The sequence below is a fragment of the Loxodonta africana genome, chromosome 1, assembly GCF_030014295.1.
Source record: "Loxodonta africana isolate mLoxAfr1 chromosome 1, mLoxAfr1.hap2, whole genome shotgun sequence".
NCBI classification, from domain to species: domain Eukaryota; kingdom Metazoa; phylum Chordata; class Mammalia; order Proboscidea; family Elephantidae; genus Loxodonta; species Loxodonta africana.
Genome location: NC_087342.1, coordinates 91,408,845 through 91,430,330, shown reverse-complemented (window position 1 = coordinate 91,430,330; position 21,486 = coordinate 91,408,845). Strand labels below are relative to the sequence as shown.

At 44.7% G+C, this 21,486-nt stretch overlaps 1 pseudogene; it reads left to right on the top strand.

Annotated features, from left to right (window-relative positions):
* The window catches only part of LOC135232834 (patr class I histocompatibility antigen, A-5 alpha chain-like), a 33,108-nt pseudogene extending 15,275 nt beyond the window's left edge, over positions 1-17,833 (top strand).
* The last annotated feature ends 3,653 nt before the right edge of the window (positions 17,834-21,486 follow it).

The following is a 21,486-nucleotide window of genomic DNA, read 5'->3' as shown; positions in this document are numbered from 1 at the left end:
TGGTTGATGTGGTTTTGGAGGGTGGTAGTGATTATGAATGTCCCCTAAACACCCACCTTTCTCCAAGCATGTCATGAGTGTTTGTGATCTGGGCTTTTTCTCATATTGGCTCCTTGGCCTGGATTACCTTTTTCTGAATTTCAAAATAAAATCATCCCACATTGTTCAAGGAAAGACAAACACCTTAGCCCCCAGGCAGAAATGGTAGAAAAAGTAGGATATACACACATCTAAATACACAGATGGTAATTCTGCTTATACTGGCAGGGTGTCTATCGACAACTCAGTGCCTAAATAATACACCACGACCAACTGGGATTCAAACCAGGTATGCAAGAATGGTTCAACACTAGAAAATCAATCAATGTAATCCATCACATAAATAAAATGAAAGAAAAGAATCACATGATCATCTGAATCAATGAAAAATGGCATTTGATAAAATCCAACACCCATTCCTGATAAAAACTCTCAGCAAAATAGGAAATTCCTCAACATAATAATCTATATCTATACAAAGCCAACTTCTAACATCATTCTCAAAGGAGAGAGGTTGAAAGCATTCCCCCCTGAGAAGAGGAAAAGACAAGGATGCCCTTTATCTCCACTCCTGTCTACCAGTGTGCTTGAAGTTCTAGCTAGTGCAATAAGGCAAAAAAAAGAAAGGGCATCCAAATTGGATAGTGGCACAGTGGTTAACAGCTCTGTTGCTAACCAAACTGTGGGCAGTTCAAATTCACTGGCTGCTGCTTGGAAACTGTATGGGGTAGTTCTACTGTGTCCTGTGGGTCGCTATGAGTCGGAATCAACCTGTAGGCAAAGAGTTTTTTTTTTTTTTAATTGGAAAGGAAGAAGTAAAACTATCCCTGTTTGAAGATAATATGATATTATTCATAGGGAACCCCAAGGATTGCACAAGAAAACTACTAGAACTAATAGAAAGATTCAGGAGAATAGCAGGATACAAGATCAACATACAATAATCAGTTGGATTCCTATATACCAAGAAAGAGAACTTCAAAACAGAGGTCAAGAAAACAATGCCATTTGTAATCACCTCTAAAAATGAAATATTTAGGAATAGATCTGACCAGGAATGTACAAGACCTATACATTAGGAAATTACAAAACAGTACTGCAAGAAACCAAAAGTTGTTGCTGTTGTTAGGTGCCGTCCAGTCGGTTCCAACTCATAGCGACCCCACGCAAAACAGAACAAAACACTGCCCGGTCCTGCGCCATCCTTACAATCGTTGTTATGCTTGAGCTCATTGTTGCAGCCACTGTGTCAATCCACCTCATTGAGGGTCTTCCTCTTTTCTGCTGACCCCGTACTCTGCCAAGCATGATGTCCTTCTCCAGGGACTGATCTCTCCTGACAACATGTCCAAAGTATGTAAGACGCAGTTTCGCCATCCTTGCCTCTAAGGTGCATTCTGCCTGCACTTCTTCCAAGACAAATTTGTTCGTTCTTTTGGCAGCCCATGGTATATTCAATATTCTTCGCCAATGCCACAATTCAAAAGGGTCAACTTTTCGTCGGTCTTCCTTATTCATTGTCCAGCTTTCACATGCATATGATGTGATTGAAAATACAATCACTTGGGTAAGGCGCACCTTAGTCTTTGGGGTGACATCTTTGCTCTTCAACACTTTGAAGAGGTCCTTTGCAGCAGATTTACCCAATGCAATGTGTCTTTTGATTTCTTGACTGCTGCTTCCATGCGTATTGATTGTGGATCCAAGTAAAATGAAATCCTTGACAACTTCAATCTTTTCTCCATTTATCATGATGTTGCTCATTGGTCCAGTTGTGAGGATTTTTGTTTTCTTTATGTTGAGGTGTAATCCATACTGAAGGCTGTGGTCTTTGATCTTCATTAGTAAGTGCTTCAGGTCCTCTTCACTTTCAGCAAGGAAGGTTGTGTCATCTGCATAACACAGGTTGTTAATGAGTCTTCCTCCAATCCTGATGCCCCATTCTTCTTCATATAGCCCAGCTTCTCGGATTATTTGCTCAGCACACAGATTAAATAGGTATGGTGAAAGACTACAACCCTGATGCACACCTTTCCTGACTTTAAACCAATCAGTATCAATTGTTCTATCTGAACAACTGCTTCTTGATCTATGTAAAGGTGCCTCATGAGCACAATTCAGTGTTCTGGAATTCCCATTCTTCTCAGTGTTATCCATCGTTTGTTATGATCCACACAGTCGAATGCCTTTGCATAGTCAATAAAACACAGGTAAACATCCTTCTGGTGGTATTCTCTGCTTTCAGCCAGGATCCATCTGACATCAGCCATGATAACCCTGATTCCACATCCTCTTCTGAAACCGGCCTGAATTTCTGGCAGTTCCCTGTCGATATACTGCTGCAGGCATTTTTGAATGATCTTTAGCAAAATTTTGCTTGTGTGTGATATTAATGATATTGTTCTATAATTTCTACATTTGGTTGGATCACCTTTCTTGGGAATAGACATAAATATGGATCTCTTTCAGTCAGTTGGCCAGGAAGCTGTCTTCCATATTTCTTGGCGTAGACGAGTGAGAACCTCCAGCGCTGCATCTGTTTGTTGAAACATGTCAATTGATATTCCATCAATTCCTGGAGCCTTGCTTTTTGCCATTGCCTTCAGATCAGCTTGGACTTCTTCCTTCAGTACCATCAGTCCCTGATCATATGCTACCTCTTGAAATGGTTGAACATCGACTAATTCTTTTTGGTATACTGACTCTGTGTATTCCTTCCATCTTCTTTTGATGCTTCCTGCATCGTTTAATATTTTCCCCATGGAATCCTTCACTACTGCAACTCGAGGCTTGAATTTTTTCTTCAGTTCTTTCAGCTTGAGAAACGCCGAGCATGTTCTCCCCTTTTGGTTTTCCATCTCAAGCTCTTTGCACATGTCATTATAATACTTTACTTTGTCTTCTCGAGACGCCCTTTGAAATCTTCTGTTCAGTTCTTTTACTTCATCAATTCTTCCTTTTGCTTAAGCTGCTCGACATTCAAGAGCAAGTTTCAGAGCCTTCTCTGCATCTGTCTTGGTCTTTTCTTTCCTTTCTGTCTTTTTAGCGAGCTCTTGCTTTCTTCATGGATAATGTCCTTGATGTCATTCCACAACTCGCCTGGTCTTTGGTCACTAGTGTTCAATGCATCAGATCTATTTTCACATGGTCTCTGAATTCAAGTGGGATATACTCAAGGTCATATTTTGGCTCTCGTGGACTTGCTTTGATTCTCTTCAGTTTCAGCTTGAACTTGCGTATGAGCAATTGATGGTCTGTTCCACAGTCAGCCCCTGGCCTTGTTCTGACTGATGATATTGAGCTTTTCCATCGTCTCTTTGCACAGATGTAATCAATTTGATTTCCGTGTGTTCCATCTGGCGAGGTCCATGTGTGTAGTTGCCGTTTACGTTGGTGAAAGAAGGTATTTGCAATGAAGAAGTTGTTGGTCTTGCAAAATTCTGTCATTCGATCTCCAGCATTGTTTCTATCACCAAGGCCATATTTTCCAACTACTTACCCTTCTTTGTTTCCAACTTTTGCATTCCAATCACCTGTAATTATCAATGCATCTTGAATGCATGTTCGATCAATTTCAGACTGCAGCAGCTGATAAAAATCTCCTATTTCTTCATCTTTGGCCCTAGTGGTTGGTGTGGAGATTTGAATAATAGTCATATTAACTGGTCTTCCTTGTAGGCATATTGATATTATCCTATCATTGACAGTGTTGTACTTCTGGATAGATCTTGAAACGTTCTTTTTGACGACGAATGCAACACCATCCTTCTTGAAGTTGTCATTCCCAATATAGTAGACTATATGATTGTCCGATTCAAAATGGCCAATACCAGTCCATTTCTGCTCACTAATGCCTAGGATATTGATGTCTATGCATTCCATTTCTTTTTTGATGATTTCCAATTTTCCTAGATTCATACTTCGTATATTCCAGGTTCTGATTATTAATGGATGTTTGCAGCTGTTTATTCTCATTTTGAGTAGTGCCATATCATCAAATGAAGGTCCCAAAAGCTTTACTCCATCCACGTCATTAAAGTCAACTCTACTTTGAGGAGGCAACTCTTCCCCAGTCATCTTTTGAGTGCCTTCCAACCTTGGGGGGGGCTCATCTTCCAGCACTATATCAGACAATGGTCCACTGCTATTCATAAGGTTTTCACTGGCTACTGCTTTTCAGAAGTAGGCCACCGGGTCCTTCTTCCTAGTCTGTCTTAGTCTGGAAGCTCAGCTGAAACCTGTCCTCCATGGGTGACCCTGCTGGTATCTGAATACTGGTGGCATAGCTTCCAGCATCACAGCAACACACAAGCCCCCAGAGTACGACAAACTGACAGACACGTGGAGGACCTACATAAATGGAAAAACATACCATGCTCATGGATAGGAAGACTCAACATTGTGAAATGTCAGTTCAACCCAAAGCCATCTACAGATAAAATGCAATCTCAAGCCAAATACCAGCAGCATTCTTTAACATGATGGAAAAACTACTCACTACCTTCATCCAGAAAGGAAAGAGGCTCCCAATAAGTAAAGCATTATTGAAAAAGAAGAGCAAAGTAGGAGGCCTCACACTACCTGATGTTAGAATCTATTATGCAGCCAGGGTAGTCAGAACAGCCTGGTGCTAGTACAATGACAGACACATAGACCAATGAAACAGAATTGAGAACCCAGGCATAAATCCATCCACCTACAGTCAGGAGATCTTTGAAAAAGGCCCAAAGTCCATTAAATGTGGAAAAGACAAAACTGGTGTTGGCAAAACTGAAGGTCTACCTGTAAAAAAAATTGAAGAGGACCCAGCCCTCACCATACACAAAAACCAATTCAAAGTGGATCAAAGACCTATATATAAAGCTTAAAAGTATACAGATTATGGAAGAAAAAATAGAGACAATCTAGGGTGTCTAATATACAGTATAAACAGGATGCAAACCATAACTAACAGTCGATAGCACCAGAAGATAAACTGGATTGCTTGGATATTCTAAAAATTAAACATCATTGCTCATTAAAAAGAAACTTCACCAAAAGAGTAAACGGAGAACCTACAGACTAGGAAAAAATTTTGGGCTACAACATATCCGACAAGGGTCTAATCTCTAAAATCTACAAAATAGTGCAACATCTCAACAACAAAAAGAAAATCCAATTAAAAAATAGGCTAAGGATATTAAAAGACACTTCAGCCAAGAAGTCATTCAGGCAGCTAAGAGACACATGAGGAAATGCTGGTGATTATTAGACTTAGTGAAACTCACATCAAAACTACATTGAGATATCACCTCACCCTGACATTACTGGCACTAATCAAAAAAGAGAAAGTAACAAGTGTTGGAGAAGTTGTGAGGAGACTGGAACGTTTATGCGCTCTTGGTAGAAATGTGAAATGGTCCAGCCACTACCGAAAACAATATGGTGCTTCCTTAAGAAGCTAGAAATAGAAATACCATATGATTCACCAATCCCATTCCTAGGAATATATCCTTGAGAAACAAGCACCATCACACAAATACACATATGCACATCCATGTGCACTGCAGCATTATTCACAATAGCAAAAAGATGGAAACAACCAAAGTGCTCATCAACAGACAAATGGATAAACAAACTGTGGTACATACACATGATGGAATACTACGTACCTGTAAATAGCAATGATGAATATGCCAAGCATCCCACAACATGGATGAATATGGGAAGCATTATACTGAATGAAATAAGTCAATCACAAAAGGACAAGTATTGTATGAGGCCATTATTATAAAAACTCATGGAAAGGTTTACACACAAAAAGAAACAATCTTTGATGGTTATGGGGGGGTAGGGGTAGGGATGGAAAAACGCTAAACAGGCAATAGATACTATAGTGAAGAGTAAGACATGACGCAATACTGGGGAAGCCAGGACAGCTTGTAGGAGGCAAGGTCATGGAAGCTTCACAGACACATTCAAACTCCCTGAGGGAACGAGTTGCTGGGCTGAGGGCTGTGGGGACCATGGTCTCAGGGAAGATCTAGCTCATTTGGCATAACAGAGTGTATAAAGAAAATGTTCTACATTCTACTTTGGTGAGTAGTGTCTGGGGTCTTAAAAGCCTGTGAGTGGCCATCTAGGATATTCCACTGGTCTCACCCCTTCGGGAACAAAGAAGAATGAAGAAAACTAAAGACACAGGGGAAAGATTAGTCCAGAAGACTAATGGTCCACATCTACCATGGCCTCCACCAAACTGAGTGCGGTACAACTAGATGGTACCCGGCTACCACCACTGACTGCTCTGACAGGGATTGCAATAGAAGGTCCCAGACAGAGCTTGAGAAGAATGGTGAACAAAATTTTAACTCAAAAAGAAAGACCAGACTTGCTGGCCTGACAAAGACTGGAGAAACCCTGAGAGTATGGCCCCCGGTCACCCTTTCAATTCTGTAATAAGGCCACTCCTAAGGTTCATCTTTCAGGCAAACATTGAACAGACATGTGGACGAAAGCAAGAGTGGAGGGGTGCACCTGCCCTGAGGCGGGGACTAGAGGGCAGAAGGGAACAGGAAAGCTGGTAATAGAGAACCCAGGGTTAAGAAGGAGGAGTGTTGACATGTCGCGGGGTTGTTGACCAATGTCATACAACAATGTATTAACTGTTTGATGAGAAATTAGTTTGTTCTGTAAACCTTCATCTAAAGTTCAATAAAATAAAAAGAAGAAAGAAAATGAAACAGGACCCATATATCACACCATAAACAAAAACTAACATAGAATGGATCATAGACCTATGTATAAAATCTAAAAAGATAAGGATCATAGAAGAAAAAATAGGGGCAACGCTAGGGGCCCTAATACATGGCATAAATATAATACAAACCATAACTAATAATGCACAAACACCAGAAGATAAACTTGTTAATTGGGAACTCCTAAAAATTAAACATTTATGCTCATCAAAAGACTTCACCAAAAGAGTAAAAAGAGAACCTACAGACGGGGAAAAATTTTTGGCTTTGAGATAACCGACAAGGGTCTAATCTCTAAAATCTACAAAATACTTCAACACCTCAACACCAAAAAGACAAATAATCCAGTTTAAAAATGGGCAAAGGATATAAACAGACACTTCACTAAAGAAGACATTCAGGCAGCTAACAGACACATGGGGAAATGCTCGTATTCATTAGCCAATAGAGAAATGCAAATCAAAACTACAATGAGATACCATCTCACCCCAACAATACTGGCACTAATTAAAAAAAAAAAAGTTGGAAAGGTTGTGGGGAGATTGAAACTCTTAATGCACTGCTGGTGGGATTGTAAAATGGTACAATCATTATGGAAAGTGAGATGGCGCCTCCTTGAAAAGCTAGAAATAGAAATATTATAAAACCCAATCCCACTGCCAGAATATAGCCTAGAGAAATAAGAGCCGTCACACGAATAGACATATCCATGCCCATGTTCACTGCAGCATTATTCACAATAGCAAAAAAATGGAAACAACCTAAGTGCTCATCAACTGATGAATGGATAAATTATGATACATGCACGGAATGGAATACTATGCAATGATAAAGTACAACGATGAATCCACCAAACATCTCACAACCTGGATGAACCTGGAGAGCATTCTGCTGAGTGAAATAAGTCAATCATAAAAGGACAAATACTGCATGAAACCAATATTATAAAAACACAAGAAAAGGTTTAAACAGAAAAAACAATCTTTGATGATTAACAGGGAGGAGGGATGGGGGAAATTACTAACTAGATAGTAGACAAGTATCAACTTTGGTGAAGGGAAAGACAATACGCAACTCAGGGGAAGTCAGCACAACTTGACCGAGGCAAACTCACAGAAGCTTCCTAGACCTACTCAAACATCTTGCGGGACCAAGCTACGGGGGCTGAGGGCTGGGGCCCATGGTCTCGGGAGACATCTAGGTTAGTTGGCATAACCTAGTTCATAAAGAAAATATTCTACATCCTACTTTGGTGAGTAGCATCTGGGGTCTTAAAAACCTGTGACCTGCCATCTAAGATGCATCTATTGGTCCCATCCTGTCTGGAGCAAAGGAGAATGAAGAAAACCAAAGACACAAGGAGAACATTAGCCCAAAGGACTAAAGGACCACGTGAATCACAGCTTCAACGAGCCTGAGCCCAGCTACCACCATCGACTGCCCTGACAGTGATCATAAGAGAGGGCCTCAGACAGAGTGGGAGAAAAATGTAGAGCAAAATTCAAATTCACACAAAAAGACTGGATTTACTGGTCTGACAGAGGCTGGAAGGACCCCGAGACTCTGGCCCTGAAAAACCCTGCTAACACAGAACTGAAACCACCCCTGAAGCTCACTTTTCAGCCAAAGATTAGACAGGCCTAGAAAACAAACAATAACATGCATGAGGAACATGCTTCTTAGTTCAATCCAGCATACAAAACCAAATGGGCAACTCCTGCCCAAAAGCAATACAAGAGGGCAGGAAGGTACAGGAAAACTGGACCAATGGGCAACTCCCGCCCAAAAGCAATACAAGAGGGCAGGAAGGTACAGGAAAACTGGACCAATGGACACAGGGAGCCCAGGGTGGAAAGGGGGAGAATGCTGACACACCGTGTGGGTTGCAACCAATGTCATAAAACTATCTGTGTATAAATTCTTGAATGAGAAGCTAATTTGTGCTGTAAACTTTCACCTAAAGTACAAAAAAAGGGGGGGGGCATTATTATTATGGCATCCAAGTCTTGGAATTATTTGCTCTAGCTGCTCTATGTTCTCAACATCACTGTGATTTAATTAAGAAGATATTGTCAATAAAGGCATTTGCAAGAAAAATATGAGAGATATTTGGATATCTCCCTTGTCTGTTTCAAACTTTTAATCATTACTTTCCAAAAGAGAAGAGCGAAGCCTTAAAAAACAAGAATTGTATAAAAGAAGCATTTGATTTACAAAATCCTAAAACAATACTTAATTTTAATTTTGGTTTTAACATGTAAGTAAATTCTTTGATCGTCTTTCCTTCCAGAAGTGGAACTTAATTCCTTCCTCTTAAGTGTAGACTAAACTTAATGAATCACTTCTAACAAATAGAGGAAGGCCAATGCGATGGTGTGTGACCCAGTGTAGGTGATACAACACCTTGTGATTTCCATCTTGGTCTCTATCTCGGATGACTCGCTCTGAGGAAAGCCAGCTGCTATATCATAAGCAGTCCCATGGAAAGGCCACAGTGGCTAGGAATTGAGGGTTCCTGGGACCAGCCATGGAGGGACTGAGGCCTCTTCCAACAGCTATATCAATGAGCCATGTCACAATGCAGATGCCCCAGCCCCAGTCAAGCCTTCAGATGATGCAGACCTAAAGGACAGCTTGAGAGGCCTTGAGCCTCTAGCTCTTGGGTAAAACATGCTCAGATTCTCGATCTCTGGAAACTGTGAGAGATGATAAATGTTTGTTGTGTTTAGCTGCTACGTTCTGGGTAACTTGTTATGTAGCAGTAGGTAAGTAATACAGTGTCCAAAGAAGAGAATAAATTATTCTACTTTCAATTTGTTTGCTTTAAATTTATTATAAGTTATTAAATGTATCCTTACTTGATTTTAGAATAATTTCATGACTAAGTAGACCATATAAATGGCCCTGTGGCATCCGAAGTCCTCTAGCTTCACGGGGAGAGAGGAGAATTACTGTCCGCAACAGAAGCCCAAGGCTGATTCAGTGAGGTGAAAGTCAGACATACCTCCTCTCTCTGACCTTTTTTAACCAATTCAGATACCAGCCGTCTGTCCCACGGCACTCTCTACTTCTCTGCTGGGCTCAATAATTCATCGCAAGGGCCACACGGAACTTACAGACAATACTCATGATTTTGGTGTTTATTAGGCAAGTAACAGGTTACAATTCAGGACCAGGAAAGGCTCAGGATACAGTTCTTCAGCCAGAACAGCTTCTTGGTTGTGCCCACAGGCAGGCCTCTCCCTGGCCCTTGATCCCTTGGGCCTCTTGGGCTGGCCTGGCCTCTGCCCTGCTCTGGCAAGTGTTAGAGAACTCTTTAGTTCCATCGGTAATGGCCCAGAGGCACCCCACTCCACCAGTAAGCCTTGGCTTGAAGGCGCTGAGCTCTCTAGCTTCATGGATTGGCAAGACTAGCTCTGCCAACAAGCGTTTGGAGGCACTCCACTTGGACAGCCTGTAGGCATTCAGGTTTCTTGCTTTTGGGGCTGGGAACCCCACTGTGCCAGCTTCTGCTGGTCTCCTGGTTCTGCTGCTGCTGGTTCTCTGTTATGCTTGCCACCACTTCTTGCTGTCTTGCACAATCTCTGGTGTTATAGCTCTCTATCTCCGGGGTCTAGGAGTCAGTGCAGGTACCCTGGATCCAAAGGATGTGATCTGTTCTCAGCTCTTCTTTCTTGATGGTAGTGAGGTTCCCTCTTTCTGCCTCTGGGATGGCTCATTTGAAGCTTAGCAAGATGGCAAAACTGACCAATCCATTCTATAGGGTTCCATGTACCTTACTTGCATGGTCCCACCCCCACAAAGGTGCCATGCACCTTATTTGCAAGATTTCCAACCCCCTTGGTGGGCCACAATCACCTTATTTCCATAGTCTCACACAATCATTTTGTGGACGTTACAAGATCCTGGTGAGAAAGGCCATATAAAAGTGACCCATAGACAGATTGTATTTTATTACCATTCACTAGAATTTACTTGTAGTTCCATTTCCAATTGTAACCAAATAAAACACAAAAGGAAGAACCAGGCCATGCTAAGCAGATTACAAGATGGCCTCCAATAACCACCCTCCGATTACTGTATTTTTCTGCGCATTGTCTATTTGTTTTCCAACAGTGCCCCCACTCCCAAGATAGTTTCATAAGCCTGCTACACGTCTGTTTGCCAACTGCTCTCCCACCCTCCAGGTATTTTCCTGTGAAAAACCAAAGCCATTGCCAATGAGTCAATTCCGACTCATAGCAACACTATAGGACAGAGTAGAACTGCCCCATAGAGTTTCCAAGAACTGCCTGGTGGATTCAAACTGCCGACCTTTGGTTAGCAGCTGAGCTCTTAACCACTGTGCCACCAGGGTTTACTATAGTGTATTTATGAAAATACCTGGAGGAGGAGATGCCGTTGGCAAACATACATAGAACATTATCTTCATAAAAGTATGGGTTCACCTTCTTCCAGTTATTGAGACATTAATGTAGGTGCTGCTGTGAAGAGATTTGGCAGATGTAATTAAGGTCCAAATCAGTAAGCCTTAGACAGGGAGAGTATGCAATCAGGTGAGCCCTTAAAAGGACTGGGCTCTTCCTGAACAAAGAGATTCAAAGTGTGAGAGGGGGTCAAAGTGAGGAGGTTTTGGACCGTGAGCTTAAAGATGGAGGGGGCAACATTGCAAGGAATGCTGGTGGCCACTAGGATTGGGAGGACCTCCTTGCTGACATCCACTAAGGAAATGAGAACCTCAGCACTACAACTGTAAGAAATGGATTTTTGCCAACACCTCTGTATGAGCTTGGAGGCAGATCCCAGCTCCAGATGAGAGAATAAGTTTGTGAAACCCTGGTCTGAAGAATCCATTCACACCATATTTGTACAGCAGACCTACAGACCTGTGAACAAATAAATGGGTAGTGTTTTAAGGCACTAAGTTTGTGGTATTTTATTCTGCAGCAGTAGAAAACTAATACATAGGCCCAAGTCTGCCAGGGATAAGCACATATCACTTTCTCCGCTGAATGAAGTTATCCACCATCAGGCACAGTAGTTGCATAAAATAAAACCTTTCCTAATTTTTGTTTTTCTTTGTTTCATTTTGATTTTTATGTGATGCAAGTAATTTTTCTACAGTCATATTTGTCATTCATTCATTCATTAAAAAAAATGCCTACTATGTGCAGGCACATCATGATAAAGACTGAAGTCATCAAGGATTTCCTTTTACTTGAATCCACAATCAACACCCATGGAAACAGCAGTCAAGAAATCAAATGATGCATTACTTTGGGCAAATCTGCTGCAAAAGACCTCTTTAAAGTGTTAAAAAGCAAAGACCTCACTTTGAGGACTAAGGTGCACCTCACCCAAGCCTTGGTGTTTTTCAGTCGCCTTTTTTATATGCAAGTGAAAGCTGGATAATGAAGAAGACAGACCCAAAGAAAAATTGATGCCTTTGAGCTGTGGTGCTGGGAAAGAATACTGAATATACCATGGACTGGCAAAGAATGAACAAATGTGCCTTGAAACAAGTACAGCCAGAATGCTCCTTAGAAGTGGTATGATGAGACTTTGTCTTATATATATTAGAGAAACCCCGAGAGTTTGGCTCCTGGACACCCTTTTAGCTCAGTAATGAAGTCACTCTTGAGGTTCAAGCTTAAGCCCAAGATTAGACAGGTCCATAAAATAGAGCAAGACTAAGGAACACATCAGCCCAGGGGCAAGGACTAGAAGGCAGAAGGGGACAGGAAAGCTGGTCACAGGGAACCCAAGATTGAGAAGGTAGAGTGTTGAGATGTTCTGGGGTTGTTAATCAGTTTCATAAAACAATATGTTCTAATTATTTAGTGAGAAGCTAGTTTGTTCTGTAAACCTACATCAAACGTTTGATTAAAAAAAAAGTGATGGAGAAAAAAAAAAGTGAGAGGTGGTTGAGACCAAGGGGAGAAGAGGGCCTGAGGGATGAGAGAGACAGAGAAAAGCCCTGGAGTAGCAGGAGGGGAGGAAAGAAGCAGAAGCAAAGAATTCTAAGCAGTGGAATTCTCAAATTTAAGTATTGTGTTTTATAGATTTTTAATTAATATGTATACCTAAGGATCTAGCTGGGTATTTTTTGCATTTGATATTTAATATATTCTGTGGGGCTACCTAAAAATGAATTGCCCCCTCGTGTTAACCAGGTTAAAGCAAATAACAGTACCAAGTGTCTGAATAAAATATGGACATTCCTTGTTGTTGTCTTGTACTGACTCATGCCAAAGCCCATGTGTTAGAGTAGAACTGCTCCATAGGGTTTTCTTGGCTGAAATCTTAAGGCAAACAGATCCAGAGGTCTTTTCTTCCCCAGTGACCCTGAGTGGGCTCCAAGTGCCAAGCTTTCTGTTATATCCTTTAAAAAAAAAATATCCCTTAGATGTTAATAATTCATAAACACAGTCAATGGGTGTGCACTGGCGAAGGCATTTTTGACTGTTGAACACTTGCAACTTTGAAGACGTTGAAGTTCCTGCACTCTTCTGGTTAAAATATGCAGTAATGAATTGTGCTTTCATGAGCTGCTTTGTATTGAAGATAGACGTGGGACTCAGACAAACTCAGAGATAGGAAATGAAGATAATTTTAATATACACTAACCCAGGAGTCATAGATACATTGTTTGGGAAAGTCAAACTTCAGAACTTTGTGAGCCTGACTTCAGAGCCTTTCAGACACATTTGTACATGAATGGACAAAATCCCTTCTCTTACAGGTTAAATTCCTGTTGGGGTTATCAATATTGAGCTACCTACCCACTGCTGTTAATAAAAAGGAAACTTGTCTCTATGGAAATACCTATCTGGCGTCTTCAGACACAATCTCTTCTAGGTTTAAAGAGGAGACCCCTGGTCTTTCTACCTTCATTCCTAAGGCGAGCTCAGTCTCTGGCATCAGATTCTTTGGGGGTGAATTTTGTTCTAGAGAAGTCCAGGGGGGAGAAATAAGAGGTGGGAGGGAGGGAGTCCAGTTCAGGGAAAAGCATTCTAAGAAGGGGAGAGTAGGAAATGGATTGGCCCTAGCCTGGGGGTCTCTCCCCGGTTTCCTCTGGCAGCCCAGGGTATGACTCAGGGAGCCAGTGTGAACAAAGAGTGGTCGGTACAGAAGGACAGGGGTCAGGACAAACTCCTAGTGCCCGGGCTTGGCTTTCAGGCCACGAGGGCGGTGTCTGGAGTGAGGAAGCCAAGCGCTGGAGATTCCCGGTCTCCCCGAGTTTCACTTCTCCTTTTCACAACCTGTGCCAGTTCCTCTGTCTGGACAACATGAGGGGATGCCAGTTCTCACTCCCATTGTGTATCCGGTTTCTGCAGTAGCCAATCAGTGTCTCCTCCGTTCCCGGTTATAAGCTCCCCATGGACCCACTGGAACTCAGTCTTCAGTCGATCATGGTGATAGTTTCCCAGATCCTTCTCTTCTTGCTCTCGGGGCCCCTGGCCCTGACCCAGACCCGAGCGGGTGAGTACGGGGTCGGGAGGGAAACAGCCTCTGTGGAGGGAGGAGGAGGGGACCACGTGGTCGGGACGCAGGACCCTCGGGGAAGCTGCCCCCTCCCAGACCCCCTCTCCCGTCCCCTCCCCTCCCTCTCCCCTCACTTTGTCCCGGCCCTGCTTCTCCCGCTGCCCCTTCTCGGTCCACCACCGTTCATGCCTCACCCCTCCTCCCCTTCCCGCGCCCATCGACCCCGGACCCGGGCCCGCGCGGGGAGGGAGGGGTCAGTGGTCTCAGCCGCTCCCCGCCCCCAGGCTCCCACTCCCTGAGGTATTTCTACACCGGGGTGTCCCGGCCCGGCCGCGGGGAGCCCCGCTTCATCGCCGTCCACGTATCATCGCCGTCGGCTACGTGGACGACACGGAGTTCATGCGGTTCGACAGCGTCGCCGCGAACCCGAGGGCGGAGCCGCGGGCGCCGTGGATGGAGCAGGAGGGGCCGGAGTATTGGGACCGGGAGACACAGAGAGTCCAGGGCCACGCACAGGCTTTGCGAGTGAGCCTGCGGAACGTGCGCGGCTACTACAACCAGAGCGACGCCGGTGAGTGACGCCGGGCCCGGGTCGCAGGTCAGGTGTCCTCTCGTCCCCAGGGCAGCGTCGCCCGGAGCCTCTGGGCCCGAACCTCACTCCGATGCCGCGGGACCCTCCAGGTCTTTTGACCTTGCAACAGCCTCGGGGATTCGATTCAGTTTAGACCCAAAAAGAATTTGACCAATCGCCACCGGCCTGGGGTGTTGGGGGCGGTGTTGGCAGCGGCGTTGGTGCGGGCAGCGGGGGCGGGGCTGACGGTGGGGGCGGTGCTGACGGTGGGGGCGGTGCTGGCAGCTGGGACGTGGCTGACGGCGGGGGCGGGGTCAGGGTCTCACACCTTCCGGAAGATATACGGCTGCGAAGTGGCTCTCGACGGGCTCTTCCTCCGCGGGTACGCTCAGTTTGGCTACGACGGCGCCGACTACATCACCCTGAGCCAGGACCTGAGCTCCTGGACCGCGGCGGACACGACCGCTCAGATCACGCAGCACAACTGGGAGGCTGGCAAGTTTGCAGATCAGGTCAAGGCCTACTTGGAGGGTGCGTGTGTGGAGGGGCTCCACAGATGCCTGGAGAACGGGAAGGAGTCTCTGCAGCGCGCAGGTACGAGGGGCTGTGGGGCGACTCCCACGTCTCCCCTTGGCTTAGGCTGTTCCTCCAATAGGCCTCACATAGGAACGGACACCTGAATACCTCCCCCCCGATGCTCCCAAGGGTCTGAGAGAGGGAGGAGTCAGCCCATATTAGTAAAATCTGTACTAGAGAGTAACTCACCCAGAGACCATACATTTCTTTCAGGGAGAATTAAGCGATCCAGCCTCTCTAGGGATAGTGGGGGAAATGATTCCTGAAATATAACTGATCAGCAGTTTCTTTGACTCTGGCAGTGGCCTTGGTAACCCCCAGGGACTTGTTTTCAGCCCTTGTTCTCTGCTCCAAACCCGACTTCTTTGGAGGTCTGACTCCAGCTTTTTTGAGTTTCTTGGTCACCACCCAGGGCAGGGCCAGAAGCCCCTGTTCTCCTCAGACGTGGAACCTGTTATACTGGGCAGTTGCACCTAGATTCTAGAACTTTCCAAGGAATCAAGTATTCCAGACCCCTGAGTCCAAACTAGTGTCCGAGTTTTACACTTCCTCATTCCACCCAAATGTTCTGTCCAATCTCAGCACGGTCACATGAGCCCTGCTCCCGTGGCCCATGGAACATAATGCAGAGTTTCTGAATTTTCTGACCTTTCTCCTCAGATCCCCCAAAGGCACATGTGACCAACCACCCCATCTCTGACCATGAGATCATGCTGAGATGCTGGGCCCTGGGCTTCTACCCGGCTGAGATCACACTGACCTGGCAGCGAGATGGAGAGGACCAGACCCAGGACATGGAGCTTGTGGAGACTAGGCCTGCGGGGGACGGGACCTTCCAAAAGTGGGTGGCCATGGTGGTGCCCCCTGGAGAGGAGCAGAGATACACGTGTCATGTGCAGCATGAGGGGCTGCCTAAGCCCCTCACCTTGAGATGGGGTAAAAGGGGGCAAGGATGGAGCCTTTTCTCAGGGAAAACATGAGCCTTTCTGGAGACCTCCAGCAGGGTCAGGGCTGAGACTGGTGGGTGAGGGCCCTTCACCTTCTCTTCTCTTCCAGAGCCACCCCCTCAGTCCACCATCCCCGTCATGGGAATAGTTGCTGGCCTGGTGCTCTTTGGAGCACTGGTTGTTGGAGCTGTGGTGGCTGCAGTTGTGATCTTGAGGAAGAGGAGCTCAGGTAGAGATGGGGTGGGGTCTGAGTTTTCTTATTACACTTGAGGATTTCAATCCCAACCTAGGAGTCTGCCCATGTTCTGCCTCGTTATTGGGAAATATCATGACACACACGTGCTTACCCATCTGGGGCCCTCTGTAAACACATAAATCACATGTGTAGATGAAGGTAAATTTTTCACCTTAGGTGTTTCTGGTGATGGGGACCTGATGCCCATAGTCACAGATTAGAGGGGAAAACCCCTGCTGAGGACAGACCTCTAGGAGGGTGGGTGGTCCAGTCCCCACATATCTCCTTTCGTTTTAATTCCTTGTTCTGTCCTGAGTCTGAAATCACAGTTCTGGAAACTTGCCTGGGGTCCATGACTAGTGGGTTCCTCTAGGACCTCATGGTCCTGGCTCTTCCCTGGTCTCTCACAGGATGTTTTCTTCCCACAGGCGGAAAGGGAAGGAGCTCCACGCAGGCTGCAAGTAAGTGAGGGATGTGGGCTGATCCTGAGACCCTTGGAAGAGTGTAGATGGGATCCCGTGGGAGAGCCCCCCACCTCAAATTTCCTCCTTTAGTCTCATGTCCTCCTGTGGGCTCTGACCAGATAATGTTTTTGTTCTTCTCGAGATGGCAACAGTGCCCAGGGCTCTGATATATCTCTCATGGCTTCTAAAGGTGAGACCCTGAGGGCCAGACATGGGGAAGGGGTTGGGGCAGAGGGGACATGACTTGGTTATGGGGGATAGTTTGGAACTGGATATTTTGATCTTTGGTGGGCTGTTCAGAGTGTCAACACTTAGAGTGACTGACCTGAATTTGTTCATGATTCCTTTCTTCCTTAGCTTAAGACCCCTGCCTTGTGTGGGACTGACTGACCGATGCAAGATTTGTTCACACCCGCTTTGTGATTTAGGACTTCTCTTACTGCAACTGTTGTTTGAATGTACCTGTGTTCCTGTCAGGATGTGGTGAGACTAACTCACCCCTGCCCACCTGGACACCCTCCCCACACTGACCTGTGTTCTTTCCCCTGGATCTGCATTTCCTGTTCCAGCAGAGACAGGGCCAGAATGTCTCCATCCCTGTCATAACTTCTCTTGCTCTGAGCTGCAAGTTGTCACTTACCTATTGAAAACAAGAATCTGGGAATGATCTTTTTTTGTCAAATTTTTGCCATGAAGTAGGGTTGATGGGTTAATTAAGGAGATGATGAGACTTAAAATCTCCTAGAGGAAATAAATGGAGACCTGAGAACCATCCAGAATCCTTTGTTTGCACTGCTGAGTCTGTGATAGGCAGGGATGGAAGAAGGCTGTGGAGGAGCTGAACGCGAATGGGGCCTGTGTTCAGGACAGCCTGGATTTTGACATGGTCACTCCTTGGTCGAGTCATCTTCACTGCTGCGTTGTTCTTGTCTCCTCAGTAGGACCTGTGATCACAGGGACTCAGGGATTGCCCAGGCCCTGTCCTGCCTTCAGAGCTTGGGCAGTGTTATGGATTGAGCTATATCGCCCAAGACACATGTTGGAAATTCCAACCTCTATGTCTGTTGGTTATAATCCCATTTGGGAATGGATTGTCTTTGTTATGTTAAAGATTAGTGTAGCTTATATTTTGAGTTCATTGTTTTTCAAACATAAAAGAGATTAAAGAAGCAAGGGAGAGAAGTAGAGATGGCAGAAGAGAGATGCCAAGCCACCTGAGCTTCACCCAGGAGTAGAAGCTTAAAGAGAGAAGGACCTTCCTCCAGAGCCCACAGAGAAAGCCTTCCCTTAGAGCCGGCACCTTGATTTCAGACTTCTAGCCTTCTAACCTGGGAAAATAAATTTCTCTTTGTTAAAGCCATCCACTTGTGGTTTTTCTGTTATAGCAATGCTAGATAACTAAGACAGGCAGAGAGGGCTTCGTGTGCTGCATTAGGCCTAGCCTGACCCTCAGACCCCAAGGTTTGTGTTTTTATTTTTTGTGTCTTTGTTTTTGTGGAGGGTATGCCTCTTCTTGTTTTGTGTACGACTTCTGGTGTCATTCTTCTCTGGGTACCCCCATCTGACAGCAGCAGAATTCGTTTTTCCTTTCAGTGTCCCCCCAAGGCCCAGGGCAGCCCCTGCACACAGGAGTCTCTGTGGTATGGAGAAATGAGCTCTCAGACTTGTTTTGGTCTTTTCCTCATGGGGTTGTTTCCTGGATTATTCTTTCTACTTTTCCCCCAATATTTTTAAGGAATAAGTTCTGGAATTAGAAAGGAGGCATCCAACAGTTTTCTTGTTTTAGTTAAATTTCTGTTATGTTTCCATCTTCCAGTTGCCTACCCTCTCTCCCTGCTCTTAGGTCTATAATCCTAGTGCAGACCAGTCCAACCTTGTGGGTTTATAAAGCAGAATCTAATTTAAGTTCACCATTGTTTGTAAAATAGCGTCCATAACCCCCAGGATCATTCTTGTCTACAGAGGGTAATGAGACTGTGTGCTGGAGTGGACAGGAGGGAGGAGAGGGAGACAGGGAGCAGAGAGCAGCATATACAGGAAAGGAGAGTCAACGTTAGTCAGTGTGAGTGGACTTGCTGCAGGTGCCACAAAACAGCATTTGTCCTGAGGCTACATTAGGAAGACACCGTCTCTAGGATAGGAAGGTGCGCTACCCCACAGTGATCATTCTGCTGATAGCTGTTGAGTGCCAGATACACTGTATTTGCATCTGGGCAACATCAGTGAACTAAAAACACAAGAAATTGGTAGCCTTGTGGAGCATGTGTTCTAGTGGGGAGAGACACTATAAGCATAGTCAATAAGACAGGTGTTCATTTTAGAAGGTGGGAAGTGCAATGGGGAAGCTGAATGTGGGTGTGAGAGGAGAAGGCAGACGACTTTTGTAACTTAGGTGGTCGGAATGTATGTCATTGAGAAGTGGCCTTTGAGGAAAGACTTGAAGGACATGAGGGAATTATTCATGAGGATGTCTGGGGAAGTTCTTCTAGGCACAGGAATATCCAGTGCAAAGACACTAGGGCAGGAACGTGCCTGTGTTCTGGAAGCACTGAGGACAGTAGGGCTGGAATGGGGAGTAACTGAGATGACATCAGAGGTATGGTCAGATCATGTGGGGCCTTCAGGATCTCAAGGTATTTTCCCCCTTAGAGTGAGGTGAAGAGTTACAAGACAATTTTGAGCAGAAGAGAGGTATGGTAGGTCTCCGTTTAAAAGGATCACCCCAGCTTCTGTGCTGAGAATAGAATCAAGAGGTGGAGGATGGACAAGGCAGCAGGAAAACACTAGGATATCCATGCAATTTTCTAGCTAGAGATGTTGGTGGTTTTGCCTGTGAGCAGTGAAAATAGTGGAAAGTGATTGGATTCTTGATATATTTTGAACTTGAACGTTGCAAGATTTGCTAATGGATTAAAATTGGGGTATGAGAGAAAAAGTGGAGTCAAGGAGGACACCAAATATTTTAGACTGTGCAAATAGAAGGATGGAGCTGCCATCAGCAGAGGTGGAAAAGAGGAGGGGGTATCACAAGCATTCGGTTTAGGAAGTGTTTCATTTGAGATGTTTATTAAAATGCAAGTGCGGTTGTCTGACTGGCAGTTGGATATATGAGTGATATTTAGGAAAAATGTCTGGGCTGAAGAAATGGATTTGGGAGGTGTTATGGTTTGAACCGCATACCCCCCCCCCCGAAACGTGTGTCAACTTGGCTAGTCCATGAGTCCCAGTATTATGTGATTTTCTACCATTTTGTCATCAGGTATGGTTTTCCTATGTGTTGCAAATCCTGGCTTCTACGATGTGATTGAGGCAGGATTAGAGGCAGTTATTCAATGAGCAGGACTCAGTCTACAAGATTAGGTCGTGTTTTCAGCCAACCTCTTTTGAAGTGTGAAAGAGAGAAGTGAGCAGAGAGACATGGGTACCTCATTCCACCAAGGAACAAGAGTCAGGAGAATAGCATGTCCTTTGTAACCAGGGTCCCAGCGCTGAGAAGATCCTCGATCAGGCGAGACTCACAACAAGGACTTTCCCCCAGAACTGACACAGACAGAAAGACTCCTGGGATCTGGCACCCTGAATTCGGACTTTTATAGACTGTGAGAGAATAAATTTCTGTTTGTTAGAGCCATCCACATGCGGTATTTTTGTTATAGCAGCACTAGATGACTAGGACAGATATCTATTAGAAATGTAAATGACGTTTTCCAATTGGCAGTTGGATATATGAGTGATATTTAGAAGAAATATTTAGTAAAGTGTATATAAATTTAAAAAAAAATAAAAAAAAAAGCTTGTAAGTGGCCAACTAAGATACTCCACTGCTCTCACCCCATCTGGAGCAAGGGATAATGAAGAAAATCAAAGACAGAAGGGAAAGATTAGCGGAAATGACTGATGGACCAAAAGTACTACAGTTTCCACCAGACTGAGTCCAGCACAACTAGATGGTGCTCAGCTATCACCACCAACTGCTCTGACAGGGATCACAATAGAGGGTCCTAGATAGAGCTGGAGAAACACGTAGAACAAAATTCTAACTCTCTCTCTCACACACACACACACACGCGTGCACACACACACACGCACACACACACACACACACACACACCCAGAAAAAACAAAAACAAAGCAGACTTACTGGTCTGACAGAGACTGAAGAAACCCTGAGAGTATGGTCCCTGGATACTCTTTTAGCTCAGTAATGAAGTCTGATTCACCCTTCAGCCAAAGATCAGACAGGCCCAGAAAACAAAATGAGACTAAAGGGGCACACCAGCCCAGGGGCAAGGGCTACAAGGCAGGAGGGGAAATGAAAGCTGGTAATAGGGAACCCAAGTTCGAGAAGGGGAGAATGTTGACGTGTTGTGGGGTTGGTAACCAATGTCTCAAAACAATATGTGTTCTAATTGTCTAATGAGAAGCTAGATTG